At 40.9% G+C, this 14,255-nt stretch overlaps 1 protein-coding gene across 1 annotated transcript in view; it reads left to right on the top strand.

Moving 5' to 3' along the window:
- Positions 1 to 14,255, top strand: part of CNTNAP2 (contactin associated protein 2) — a 3,253,420-nt gene that overhangs the window by 945,230 nt on the left and 2,293,935 nt on the right. The window lies entirely within an intron of this gene.

Below are 14,255 nucleotides of genomic sequence, written 5' to 3'. Positions count from 1 at the left end.
AGAAATCTGCAGTTTCTTGGCAACTTCTCGCATGGAATAGCCTTTATTTCTAAGAACAAGAATAGATTGTCGAGTTTCACATGAAAGTTCTCTTTTTCTGCCCATTTTGAGAGTTTCATAGAACAAGCAAATGTAATGCTCCAGATTCTCAACTAGCTCAAAGTAAGGTCAATTTTATAGCTTCTCAAATCAGCCAAACCGTTTTCAGCTGGGCTAACCTACTTGTGCAAGGGTTTTCTAGGGTTTTCTAAACATCCATTAACCTTCTTACACAGTTAGCAAACACAATGTACCATTAAAACACTGGAGTGGTGGTTGTTGGAAATGGGCCTCTATACACCTATGCAGATATTGCAATAAAAACAAGACTTTTGCAGCTAGAATAGTCATTTACCACATTAACAATGTATAGAGTGTATTTCTGATTCATTTAATGTTAGCTTCATTGAAAAAAAAATGTAATTTTCTTTCAAAAATAATGAAATTTCTAAATGACCCCAAACTTTTGAACGGTAGTGTATATCCACATATACAATATACTGTTGAAGGATGACTTACATTCAGCTCTGCTATACGTAGTTATAAAACCTAAACCCATTTAAGGCTAAGCTGTAAAGCAACAAAAATGCAAGCCTTTATTCAATTCTTTATCTAATATTGTATTTACTGTTAATAGTTACATACTGCAAATAGCTCCTTGTATACATAATGACATCTCAAGTATTTAATGTTCTTTCTATTTCGTAAGTGGATAAAATTAGATGCAAACAATACAGCTTTTATACTGTATGAAGCTTTATAAATGAAAGGTAAATTGTTTCTCCTTCATCTCAGCTTGTTCTTGTTTATTAACAGAGCTCTGGTAGATGCCGTCTTGTGCGTTTGTGAGTCAAGCTGCCTGATCAGTCACTGCAGCAATAGTGCCATGCTGAGACTAATAAAAGGAAGACAAACCAGTTTCCTTTCATTTCTTCAGGGATCAGTATCTTAATGAAGATCTTTCTAGGTATATTTACAATTTGTTAGCTGTTCCAAGAGGTCTGGATGTTAACCTTTTTGATCAGTCATTAATGACATTACGGTTGCCCTGCAGAGAGATATTTACATGAATAATGTCAAGAAAAGTAAGTCATGTGTCCCATTAACTCTGCCACCAAGGTTATACCAGGTGATATACATTTTATGTAATTATGCACCTGGAGCCACTGTTTAGTGGTAAGGAGAAGGTAGCAGAGGACATAAAGCAATGGAGCTTGTGTATCTTTTTCCCAATTGCTGTCAGGTTATCTTCTGCTCTAATTTAGTTAATCCATAAATCCTCCATAATAAGGTCCATGCAACTTTCCGATTTCTTTTGATTCCTTCTTTTTGGGGGGAGAAGTTCAGTAATTCTGCTATTTCTATTCACCACTTCTTTTTGATTTTCATGTAAGTGGATATTTTATAATTTTAGATAGTCACACTCAAGGTGATACTAAATATGTTTTTTTTTAGATTTTAATAAAATTCCAGAAAAGGGAGTTTTTTAATGTTTTTTTTAAATTTTTTATTAGTTGTGATAGCAAACTTTAATTTGCAATCACTTGCGCAATACACTGCAGTTCTGTAATATTGCAGTATATTGTAATATGACCACATTCCAATGATACCAGATGTTCAAACATGGCACACATAAACATGAAGGCCTTCAGCAGCCTACTGGCTTCCATTAAAATGTCATCGGCGCTCCATTTCCACGCTCATGAATGCTGACGTCACAATTGACAGTGGCATCTAAATAGTAAAACTGCTTGGCCCTGATTGTCGCAGTTAGACTGAGGTTAAAAAAAAATAAAAAATAAAATTCTTTGCTGGATATTTTCTTAGCATAATTTTTAATTGAGTGTATTTTAACTATGCAAAGCATTAAACATTGCTTATAAAGTTAACAAATTGAAACAGATCTAAACAGGTCCTAATTTAGATATATTAGGAGGCTAATGCATACCGTGTAATACACATACATTATTCTTTTGTTTGGCTCCAAATAGGAGTTTCTGTATAAGAATTAAAAAGGGCATATGTCAGTAGGATCAACCCTCTTAAGCAGTCTATATGGGCATGAAGGTTATAGGAAGCTGAATAAAATGATACCTTGATATTTGCAATCCAATTTCTTATTCCAGAGAAATACACATTTTTCTTATATGTAAATGAGCTGTTAAGAGCTATGGTCCGGATGCGGATCTCCCTGTTAATCTGCCTCTATAGCTAATTTTAAATGAAAGGTTGACGTTACCAGTGTAATATGTAATGGCCATTCTCTGTTCTCTTGATCTCACTGTAGAGTTGTGTGTGATTATAACTGACACAGTACTGCATTAAACACATCTGCAGATGTTCACTCATAGTACAGCAGAGCTGTGAGAGCTACTGCTGCAAACATGTTTGTAATGAGACAAAGTTCAGCTCTACTGTTCTGTCCTAGTTACATGTTTCACATTGATAACTCTCCCTTTTATTTAAAATAATATCTGGAGGTGGAGTCTCATGCAGACAGTGTCCGGCCCATAGTTCTTAACAGCTCATTTACATATTAAGAAAATGTGGATTTCTCTAGAATAAAACATCAGATCGCAGATATCAAGGGATCATTTTATTCAGCTTCCTATGACCTACATGCCCATAAAGACGGCTTAGAAGGATTGATCCTATTGACAGATTCACTTTAAGAAATAATTAATCAAGGAGTGATAACTTACCCTCAACTAGCATAAGAAGCCTTCAGGTCCACTTTTTCTGCAGAGACAATATTTTCCAGCTAAATTAACAGTGGTCAAAAAGTTGATCAGCCTCCATATAGTGGGCAGAGGCCTTTAAGAGGATGATCAAATATTCAAAGTATCTGAGCTCTCTCAATTAACTACAAAAAGGTTCCTGGTACATCCTAAATTTATATATAGTGCCCTATTATTCAATGGAACAAGAAGCCAGCTGAGCTGTTAGTGGCTGTCTAATGTTGTGACAGTGGCTTCATACTTGATTATTGTTTTCACAAATAGAACAATTGTAAGCAGGTTTTGATTGTTCTGAGCACCAAAGTAATCTATGCTATAATTATGTCACATCTGCAAATGCATACTAATAATTAACAAGGAAAATTACATTTTAATGTCCAAAAGTGAGATTTCAAACATTTTTATTATATATAATAATTATATATAAAATAAAATCAATGATACTTTTATCTACATTTAAATTATTTAAATATTCCCTAAATGCATTTTTTTATCCCAAAAGTTAGAGCCACTGTGCATTCGGGCATGACAGTAATAGGAGTATATGTAAGTTTTGCTGCCTGAATAAAAAAATTAAAATTTCTAAAATAATAAACAACCTGAAAACATTAAAAGAAACTTAGAAACAATATAGTGTGAAAATAAAGCCAAAATACATGATTTTGTTCACTCTAGTCTAGCTTAATTTTCTATGTCTACTGTATAGCATTGCATGATCCCCACTTTTATTGATACCCATTCTTTTGTTCAACACAGTCATAGCCATTATTGGTGTCCGTTGATTACCTTTTTACCTGTTACAGTGGAAATATTGCATTGTTACCTAATACTTATCATATGTCAATGCTATTCCTACACTGTGCAATTCTATTACTGCTCTATGCTATGCTTCTACAGATGATCAAATTGATCTGCTGCGAATTGACTTTGAGTTAAATTCCATGAAATTCACAGGTCCTGGCAAATTCAAACAAACTACAATTCAATTCATGTGGAACACTTAAAAAATACTCTGTGACATTTAGCACTGCATTATAGTACTTTATACAATGCAATTAATTGCAGTCAATATTCAACATAAAATACAAAAAATAATTAATGCAATCCTATGAGATCTCAGCGTGTTAACCCTTTTGCGCCAGAGCGCCAGTTTTTGCCTTCACCAGGCCAATTTTTTCAATTCTGACCAGTGTCAATTTATGCGATAACTCTGGAAAGCTTCAATGTATCACACTGATTCTGAGACTGTTTTTTTGTGACATATTGTACTTCATGATGGTGGTAAAATTTGATCAATATGACTTGCATTTATTTCTGAAAATATCTGAAATTTGGGAAAATTTAGAACATTTTCAATTTTCAAACTTTTAATTTTTATGCCCTTACACCAGAGAGTTATGCAAAATAGTAAATACATAACATTTCCCACATGTCTACTTTACATCAGCACAATTTTTGAAGCATAATTTTTTTTTTGTTAGGAAGTTAGAATGATTAAAAGTTGATCAGCAATTTCTCATTTTTCCAACAAAATTTACTAAACCAATTTTTTAAGGAACACATCACATTTGAACTGACTTTGAGGGGCCTATATGATGGAAAATACCCAAATGTGACACCATTATAAAAACTGCACCCCACAAGGTGCTCAAAACCACATTATTATTATTATTATTATTATTATTATTATTATTATAGCGCAATTTATTCCATAGCGCTTTACATGTGAAAAAGGGGGTATACATAGAAAAAACTTTTACATAATCTTAACAAAATGAGTCAGTGACTGGTACAGGAGGAGAGAGAACCATACCCGAGAGGGCTCACAATCTACAAGTGATGGGTGGGGATACAGTAGATGAAGAAGTTTATTAACCCTTCAGGTGCATTACAGGAATTAATGAAATGTGGAAAGAAAACATGAAAGTTTTACATTTTCCCACAAAAATGTTACTTTAGCCCCAATTTTTTTATTTTCATAAGGGTAGCAGGAGAAAATTCACCATAAAATTTGTTGTGCAATGTCTCCCGAGTATGCTGATACCCTCTATGTGGTGGAAAACTGCTTCTTGGGCGCACGGCAGGGCTCAGAAGGGAAGGAGCACCGTTTGAGCTTTGGAATGCAAAATTGGCTGGAATCGATAGCAGATGCCATGTTATGTTTGGAGGGCTACTGAGGTGCCTAAACAGTGGAAACTAGACTCTTCAAGGAATTTATCTAGATGTATGGTGACACCTTGAATCCTCAGGGGCTTCACAGAATTTTATAATGCTAAGCCATGAAACTTAAAAAAATCATTTTTCAATCAAAAATATTATTTCAGCCCCAAATTTTTCATTTTTACACAGGTAACAGGAAAAAATGCACCATAAAATTTGTTTTACGATTTCTCCGGAGTATGCTGTTACCCCATATATGGTGGAAAACTACTATTTGGGCGCACGGCAGGTCTCAGAAAGAGAGGAACACCGTTTGAGTTTTGGAATGCAAAATTGGCTGGAATCGATAGCAGATGCCATGTCGCATTTGGAGGGCCCCTGAGGTGCCTAAACAATGGAAACCCCCCCAGCAAGTGACCCCATTTTGGAAACTAGACCCCTCAAAGAATTTATGCAGATGTATTGCGAGTATCTGGAGCCCTTAGGAGTTTCACAGAATTTTATAGTGTTGAGCTGTGAAAATTAAAAATCACATTATTTTTTCCCACAAAAAAATGTTGTTTCAGCCACATTTTTTTTATTTTCACAAAGGTAACAGGAGAAAATGGAACAGACAAATTGTTGTGAAATTTCTCCAGATTATGACAATACCCCATATGTAGTGGAAACCTATTTGTAGGGCGCACAGCATGGCTTGGAAGGGAAAGAGAGCTATTTTGGTTGAAATAGGTTGTGGACATCATGTCACATTTGAAGAGCCCCTGACATGCCAAAACAGTAGAATTCCTCACCTATTTTTAAACTGCACTTCTCAAAAAATTTAATATAGGGAAGTGATCAGTATTTTTAACCCTAAAGCGATTTACAAACTTGCATAACATTGGGCTGAGTAAATGAAGTATTACTATTTTTTTCCATTAAAATGTTGCTCTGAACCCAAGTTTGCAATTTTCAAAAGGGGTAATATGAAAAAACAAAAGGTACAATTTCTCCTCAGTACATCAATGCTCCATAAGTGGTCGAAAACTACTTTTGAGGCATAGTGCAAAGCTCAGAAGGGAAGGAGCGCCATATTGGAGTTCAGATTTGCTGGACAAGTTTGAGGGTGCCATGTCACATTGGCAGAGCCCCTGAGATCTCAGAACAACAGAAACCCCCCATAAGTGACCCCATTTTACAAACTACACCTCTCAATTAATTCATCTAGGGGTGCAGTGATCATATTGACACCACATGTGACTCATAGAAATTTATACCATTTGTTGGTGAGGAAAAAATAATTACATTTTTACCACAAAAAAATTAGTTTTAGCCCCATATTTTAAATTTTCACACAGGCAATGGTTAAAAATGGTGGCAAAGTGTTTCACACAATTTCTTCTGAACATCGCAATATCCCATATATGGCTGTACAGTATCTCTTAGCCACATGGAGTGGCTCGGGAGGGAAGGAGTGCTATTTGACTCTTGAAGAACAAATAATTGTAGAATAGTTTGCAGACTCCATATAAAGAGCCCTTAAGTACTATAAGAGCAGAATCCCCCCTCAAGTTACCCCATTTTGGAAATTACACCCCTCTGGGAAATTATGTACAGGTGTAGTGATGATTTTGACTCTATGGGTGTTTTCCAGAAATAAACAGCAGTGGATGTTGCTGAGTAAAAATTTCAAACTGCCATTGTAGTGATCAGTACATTGTAGTGACCAGGACATTGCAGTGACCAGAATGTTGTAATGCTGAGTACTTTGTGCCAAGCTCGTGCTTCTGAAGACCCACACCCTTAAATTAGGCAGGCTCTCGTCGCTACAGAAATGCTAAACATGTGGACGCTAACTGCAGTTTAAACAAACTGGGGCTCAGAAGGTAGGGGGGCATTTGGATTTTGGAGCACAGAATTAATTGGATTTATTTTGGGGGGTGAGTAGCCATAGCGCTATTCCAGAGCCTTTGTACTATCAGTATCATGGAAGCCCCTTATATTTCCGAAAACAGATGACGGACCTGAATGGGGACTTGCTTTTTTGTGGATTGAGTTGAAGCTTTTGTAAGGCTATGCGCCGACGATGCGGAAATGCTCCGGATTTTTTCCTCAGCGTTTCTGCATCTCCCTGGCAGAAAAAACGCATGCGGATTGTACATGCATTTTTCCTGGCAGGGACAAGCGGAAGTGAAGCGTTCTTCACATGAATTTCCGCAGGCAGGTTGTCAAGCGCTTTCCAAGTGATTTTAGCATCACTTGGAAAGTGCTTGACATCTTGGTCACACTATATAAATCCATGCAAACGGCAAAGATTTATATAGTGTGACCGAAACAATGGTAAAAAATAAAAAATAAATATTATACTTACCTTCTGATGGCCTCCGGTGTCTTTATTCGATGCGTCTCGGATTGCCGGCAGCTCGTGGTACACTAAAGGACCTGCTGACGGCAATGGTCACGTGACCCGTCACATGAATAAATGACATCATGGCAGGTCCTTGAGTCCACCGCGATCTGCCGGCAAGCCAAAACAAAGACACCGGGGGCCATCAGAAGGTAAGTATAATATTTATTTTTTATTTTATTCTTTTTTTTACAGGTTCTATGGTACCCGGGTCTGGAGGAGAGTCTCCTCTTCTCGAAACCCTGGTACCATCTGCATATTGAAATGCATGGATTCCGCATGTACAGATGCAGTGATGAGGATTCCATGCGTTTCAATGCAAGTCAATGGCGGCGAAAATGCAGCGCTTCCGCAAAATAATTATTAGTGCTGCGTATTTTTCCGCAATGATAATCCACAGCGGAAACTTCCGCAGCATGTGCATAGCACATGCAGGTTATCATTGGGAACATTGCAGACCTTCTACCAAGCGTTTTTTAAGCATTTCTGCAGCGGAATTGCCGCTGCAGAAACGCTTAAAAAACACATCGTGGTCACACAGCCTTAGGAACATTCTACTTAACATTTTGAATCTCATTTATCCATCGCTCTACACTGAGCACTTACATTGGGGTTTCCATCCAAATCTCAGAGTGATGTGAATCAGATGAAACCCGCCAAGGGGTCCATTCATTATAGTGAGGCAGCAGAGTTACTCTGAAATCTTGGGTCTTGCCTCTGTTCAGCAGTGTCCTTCTTTTCAGAAGTGCACAAAACTGTGGCAGACCACACTTTTATACACTCCTAAAAAGATGGACACTGTCAGATCAAAGGCCAGACGAAATCTACAGTGCCTCCATCTGCCTCATTATAAGGAATCTTCTGTCGTGGATTCTTTCTGAATCTCATATTTCAGAGATTTACACTAAAATGCTCAAGTACTCGTTGTTCGGGTTGAGCAAATTGGAATGCTAGAGTCCTCGGACCGAGTAATGAGCCCAATGTAAGTCTATGGGAAACTCGAGCATTTTTCAGGCGGCTCCCCCCGGCAGTCTGCAGAGGGCTTAAAAATTGTCCAAATCGATGGGAACAGTACTCAAATGACATGGGAACAGCATGGGGAAGATCCTTGGAAGCATTTCTTTCTCCCAGGTCACTGTTGTCAACAATGTTGTCAGAGGTATTACGCCACTTTTACGGACTCGCAAGAAAACATACAAAAAGAAAACCAAAATGGATTTTCCTGGGAAATATGTTAAGGAACATCCTTTCCAATGTAATGACTTGTATATAAAGCAAAATAAATATACAAAAGCAAAAATGCTCCTCCACACCTTGCGCTATGTTCACACGTAGCGTTTTGATGCGTTTTTGCACTTTTGAATAGCTTTCAACCAAGACAAATGCCAGGAAATGTCATTTTAACATTTTACAACCTTATCTGGCCATGTGGTGTGTGACACATCATCAGACACATCCTGTTTCATTTGTGATGGAGGGACACTGAAAGTCACAAAGCCTATTTTTATAGGGCCGTCAGGCGGCCCTTACTTTTCTTAAAAGGTGATCAGTCGGCCCTTGCTATTGTTAGAGAGCCATCAGCCGGCTGTGCTTTGTTGTTCCCATTATTAACGAGTGGGTCTCCTATACTGTTATTGCGTATGCTTTGACTGAAACGGCTGCCAAAAATTTGGAGGAACTCCAGTGCCCCTTGCAAGAGACATAGAAGTCAGAGAGCCTCCTAAAAATAATGTACCCATTATTAGGAAGTGAGTCTCCCAAGGTGTTAGCCTATGCAGTTATGCAACGGTTGCCAAAAATTTGGAGGAGCTCCGATGCCCGTTACAACAGACGTAGAGTTTGGAGGGCCTCTTGAAAATAATATTCCCATTATTAGGAAGTGGGTCTGCCTTGGTGTTTGCCTATGCAGTGAAGCAACGGCTGCCAAAAATTTGGAGGAACTCCAATGCACCTCGCAAGAGACGTAGAGGTCAGAGAGCCTCCTAAATACAATGTTCCCATTATTAGGAAGTATACAAAGAGAGAGAGAGCGCAAAGACCAATAGAGTTTCACCTGTAGACATAGGAATGAATAATAAAAAGGTGGTGCTCACCTGGTTTGGTTGTGTAAGGACACAACCACCATAACGTATAAAAAGCAGCTGCAGCGGATCTCCAATGGGTGTCCCACAGGACCAGAATAAATCCAAAGGCGGTGAAAGTAGAGATATACGTCGGCGCCGCTGAAAGATCCTCAAGTCAGGAACATGTAATAATATCCTTGTTTATTGGTAAATGCCTACGCGTTTCTGGGTGTTCCACACCCCTTCATCAGGGCACCAACAGATATTAGGAAGTGGGTCTCCCATAGTGTTTGCCTATGCAGTGAAGAAGCGGCTGCTAAAAATTTGGAGGAACTCCAATGCCCCTTACAAGAGATATAGAGGTTGGAGGGCATCCTGAAAACAATGTTCCCATTATTAGAAAATGGGTCTCCCATAGTGTTTGTCTAAGAAGTGAAGCAGCGGCTGCCAAAAATTTGGAGGAACTCCAATACCCCTTTCAAGAGACGTAGAGGTCAGAGGGCCTCCTGAAAACAATGTTCCCACTATTAGGAAGTGGGTTTCCCATAGTGTTTGCCTATGCAGTGAAGCAGCAGCTGCCAAAAATTTGGAGGATCTTCAATTCCCCTTACAAGAGACATAGAGGTCGCAGGGCCTCCTGAAAACAATCTTCCCATTATTAGGAACTGGATCTCCCTTAGTGTTTGCCTATGCAGTGAAGCAGCAGCTGCCAAAAATTTGGAGGAACTCCAATGCCCCTTGCAAGAGACATAAATATGTTGATATGGTACATATGGTGGTGATATGGAGGTGGAGGATGAGGATGCGGAGAAGTAGGAGGACAAGAGCAAATAGACAAAATCAGGAAATGTACAGTACAGACCAAAAGTTTGGACACACCTTCTCATTTAAAGATTTTTCTGTATTTTTATGACTATGAAAATTGTACATTCACACTGAAGGCATCAAAACTATGAATTAACACAGGTGGAATTATATACTTAACAAAAAAGTGTGAAACAACTGAAAATATGTCTTATATTCTGTAGCGTCGGCGTCCCTGCCTCCTGCTAGGCAGGGACGCCGTTCCCCTCACCTCTCCGCTCCGTGCCTGGCGGCTTCCTCCCGCTCTGCTGGCAGCGCGCGCTGATTCCCGGCCTCTGTGCTTAGGGCGTTCACGCCCGTGCTCCCCCTCTCTTAAAGGGGCCGTGCGCGCCGTCCTAAGGAGTCCCCGGCCAATGGCCGGAGGACCTCATCATATATAAGGCACCTCCTCCAAAATGGAGGTGCCCGAGCAATGTTGTTGCAAAGCCTTTCAACTCTGCTTCAGCCCTCAGGTCCCGTTACCAGATACCTGCCAGTTACCTGCCAGATCTCTGCTTGATCCCTACCTGATTCCAGTCTATCTGCTTGCATTCCTGCGGTCCGACAGTCTGCCTTCCAACTCCTATCAGTCTGTCTATGGATCTGTCCGCCCGCTCACCTCGGAGTGCTCACCTGCTACCTGCCTGTTAGCCTACCTGGAGGCTCTGCCGTCACTTGCCGTGACCACCTGCCTGTCCAGAGACTCTTGCCCACTCACCTGGGAGCGCTCACCTGCTACCTGCATGCTAGCCTACCTGGAGGCTCTGCTGTCACTTGCCGTGACCACCTGCCTGTCCAGAGACTCTTGCCCACTCACCTGGGAGCGCTCACCTGCTACCTGCCTGCTAGCCTACCTGGAGGCTCTGCCGTCACTTGCTGTGACCACTTGCCTGTCCGGAGACTTTTGCCCGCTCACCTGGGAGCGATCACCTGCTACCTGCCTGCTAGCCTATCTAGAGACTCTCTCCCTGCTGTCACTTGCCGTGACCACCTGCCCGTCTAGAGACTCTTATCCTGCTGTCACTTGCCGTGATCACCTGCCTGTCTAGAGACTCTTACCCTGCTGTCACTTGCCGTGACCATCCGCCTATCAAGAGACTGTCCCTGTCACTTGCCGTGACAACCTGCCCGCCTTCCCTGGGAGCCACCCGCTTCCTTACAAGGACTGCCCCTTTGTATAGTTGCTCAGAGGTTCCACCTCCCAGACCTATTACATATTCTAGGTTCTTCAAAGTAGCCACCTTTTGCTTTGATGACTGTATTTCACACTCTTGGCATTCTCTTGATGAGCTTCAAGAGGTAGTCACCGGAAATGGTTTTCACTTCACAGGTGTGCCCTGTCAGGTTTAATAAGTGGGATTTCTTGCCTTATAAATGGGGTTGGGACCATCAGTTATGTTGTGCAGAAGTCTGGTGGATACACAGCTGATAGTCCTACTGAATAGACTGTATTATAGACGGTATTATCTTGTATTATGGCAAGAAAAAAGCAGCTAAGTAAAGAAAAACGAGTGGCAATCATTACTTTAAGAAATGAAGGTCATTCAGTCCGAAAAATTGAGCAAACTTTGAAAGTGTCCCCAAGTGCAGTTGAAAAAAACATCAAACGCTAGAAAGAAACTGGCTCACATGAGGACCGCCCCAGGAAAGGAAGACCAAGAGTCACCTCTGCTTCTGAGGATAAATTTATCCGAGTCATCAGCCTCAGAAATCACAGGTTAACAGCAGCTCAGATTAGAGACCAGGTCAATGCCACACAGAGTTCTAGCAGCATACACATCTCTTCAACAATTGTTAAGAGGAGACTTTGTGCAGCAGGCCTTCATGGTAAAATAACTGCTAGGAAACCACTGCTAAGGACAGGCAACAAGCAGAAGAGACTTGTTTGGGATAAAGAACAAAAGGAATGGACATTATACCAGTGGAAATCTGTGCTTTGGTCTGATGAGTCCAAATTTGAGATATTTGGTTCCACCCACTGTGTCTTTGTGCGACGCAGAAAAGGTGAACGGATGGACTCTACATGCCTGATTCCCACCGTGAAGCATGGAGGATGAGGTGTGATGGTGTGGGGGTGTTTTGCTGGTGACACTGTTGGGGATTTATTCAAAATTGAAGGCATACTGAACCAGCATGTCTACCACAGCATCTTGCAGCGGCATGCTATTCCATCCGGTTTGCGTTTAGTTGGACCGTCATTTATTTTTCAACAGGACAATGACCCCAAACACACCTCCAGGTTGTGTAAGGGCTATTTGACCAAGAAGGAGAGTGATGGGGTGCAACGCCAGATGACCTGGCCTCCACAGTCACCAGACCTGAACCCAATCGAGCTGGACCACAGAGTGAAGGCAAAAGGGCCAACAAGTGCTAAGCATCTCTGGGAACTCCTTCAAGATTGTTGGAAGACCATTTCCAGTGACTACCTCTTGAAGCTTATTAAGAGAATGCCAGGAGTATGCAAAGCAGTCATCAAAGCAAAAGGTGGCAACTTTGAAGAACCTAGAATATAAGACAAATTTTCTGTTGTTTCACATTTTTTTGTTAAGTATATAATTCAACATGTGTTAATTCATAGTTTTGATGCCTTCAGTGTGAATGTACAATTTTCATAGTCATGAAAATACAGAAAAATCTTAAAATGAGAAGGTGTGTCTCATCATCATCCACCTATTATGACAGTTTCCCACCGTTATCTTCGTGTGACCGTGGCAGCTCAAATATTTGGACATCGCTACATGCAATCTCCTCTTACCCCGCTTCAAGTGAACCGGGCGAGAGGTCCGAATCTATAAATGGAAAAGTGAATAGTGTCCAAGTGTGGGGTCAGTTATCTCTGGGCACTAGGCATGGTGGGAGGAAGGAGGATCAGGGTAAGGAATGTGCTGTCCAGACTCACGGCTGCTGAGACTTGACCATGTGGAAGACAGGGTGGTGGTGGTGGCAAAGTGACTGGAAGCATTATCTGCTATCCAACCAATAACCTTTTCACACTGCTCTGTGTTCAATAGTGGTGTTCTGTGGTCCCCCATTATTGGGACAGGAAGGTCGAGTGACAAAATGTGGGTGTTTGTTGTGACATAATTTCAGTTTGCCCACGGCCCCGGCCTGGTCCTCTGCATGCACCATCACCACCACATCCACTTCCCCATCCCTTGCTACTAGAGATGAGCGGTGTTGAACTCGAACTGTTCGCCAATCTCAAATTCGAGCTGTTTTGGGCGGTGTTTGAGCCGTTCGACGAACCCGAACGATTTGAAAAAAATCAGGCTGTTCGAGGTTATGTTCGATAACTGTTCGTGCACCAAAATCATAGCTGGATTTTTTCTCTGTAATGCTGAAAATTAATGTTAATACGCAGTTTGAGTGTACAGCGGGGCAGGGGGAGGGGCAGGAGATGGATCTCTGCATAAATAATGAAGATCTCCATTTTTTTTCTCTTTCCCGCATTTACAGTGGGGAGGTGCAATCTGTCAGCCTATCAGCAGTGCACAGACGGAGCAAACTGCTTTTTTTCACACAAGCAAGGGCATGTGTCATTGGCAGTGTATGTCACATGTCCTTGCCCTATAAGACCCAGCCAATTTCCACGTAGCCACCATTTTCTCACTGCTGCAGCTGCGTGTTAGATGGCACCGCTGTTGCTGTGTGCGCTATATTTTAAGTGTTAATTTCAAGCCAATTTTCGCACAAATCTACAGATAGCTTGGGAGTAAGGAATAGTTGTGATGGTAGTCCTTTTGAGGACTAGGTTACATAATTTCCTATGACTTTTATCAGGCAGGTCTGTGCTCTTAAATAGATAGGTTGGGAGTAGGGACTAATTGTAATTGCAGTCTTTTTGAGGGCTAGGTTACATCACTTTTTGCCAGGCAGGTCTGTGCAAGTGCTGTGCAAGTTTTTTCACAGCATTAGGCTAAATCTAGCTAAGCAAATTCTTTTTGGCCTCTTGCAGTGTATGTTAGTCAGTGGAGTAGCCTATCTGTGTTGCAAGCTACACCACCTGTGTATAGAATACAATTTTTT

The sequence above is a fragment of the Phyllobates terribilis genome, unplaced genomic scaffold (genome assembly GCF_046119375.1).
Source record: "Phyllobates terribilis strain yellow unplaced genomic scaffold, ASM4611937v1 Scaffold_4__5_contigs__length_816908805, whole genome shotgun sequence".
Lineage (NCBI taxonomy): Eukaryota > Metazoa > Chordata > Amphibia > Anura > Dendrobatidae > Phyllobates > Phyllobates terribilis.
This window is presented reverse-complemented; position numbering and strand designations above follow the sequence as displayed.